This window comes from Olea europaea, chromosome 21 (genome assembly GCF_002742605.1).
Source record: "Olea europaea var. sylvestris chromosome 21, O_europaea_v1, whole genome shotgun sequence".
Taxonomy (NCBI): domain Eukaryota; kingdom Viridiplantae; phylum Streptophyta; class Magnoliopsida; order Lamiales; family Oleaceae; genus Olea; species Olea europaea.
In genome coordinates this window covers 10,695,288-10,695,601 of record NC_036257.1, presented here as the reverse complement: position 1 = coordinate 10,695,601, position 314 = coordinate 10,695,288, and positions in this window count along the sequence as shown.

The window sequence follows — 314 nt, the reverse complement described above, 5'->3', positions numbered from 1 at the left end:
ATTTTCATTCACCATTTTTATAAAATTTTAAAATTGTAAAACAACATTCAACATCAAAGTATTAAAGAAGAACGAAAAGATAAAATTTACATTTTCATTAAAATTAATGATTATTTCATCAAAAAATTGACCTCAGCCGCAAGCGTTTGTACAGTTACGAGACTCCAGGAGCTAGAATTCAAGATTTAGGACTTCATCATCACAATATTTGAAGGTCTAGAAGAATTTTATTATTATTTTTTTTTTTTTGGCATATCTTAACAACTTCTTTATTTTTTTTTTTTTTTTTTTTTTTTTTTTTTTTTTTGTGGGGG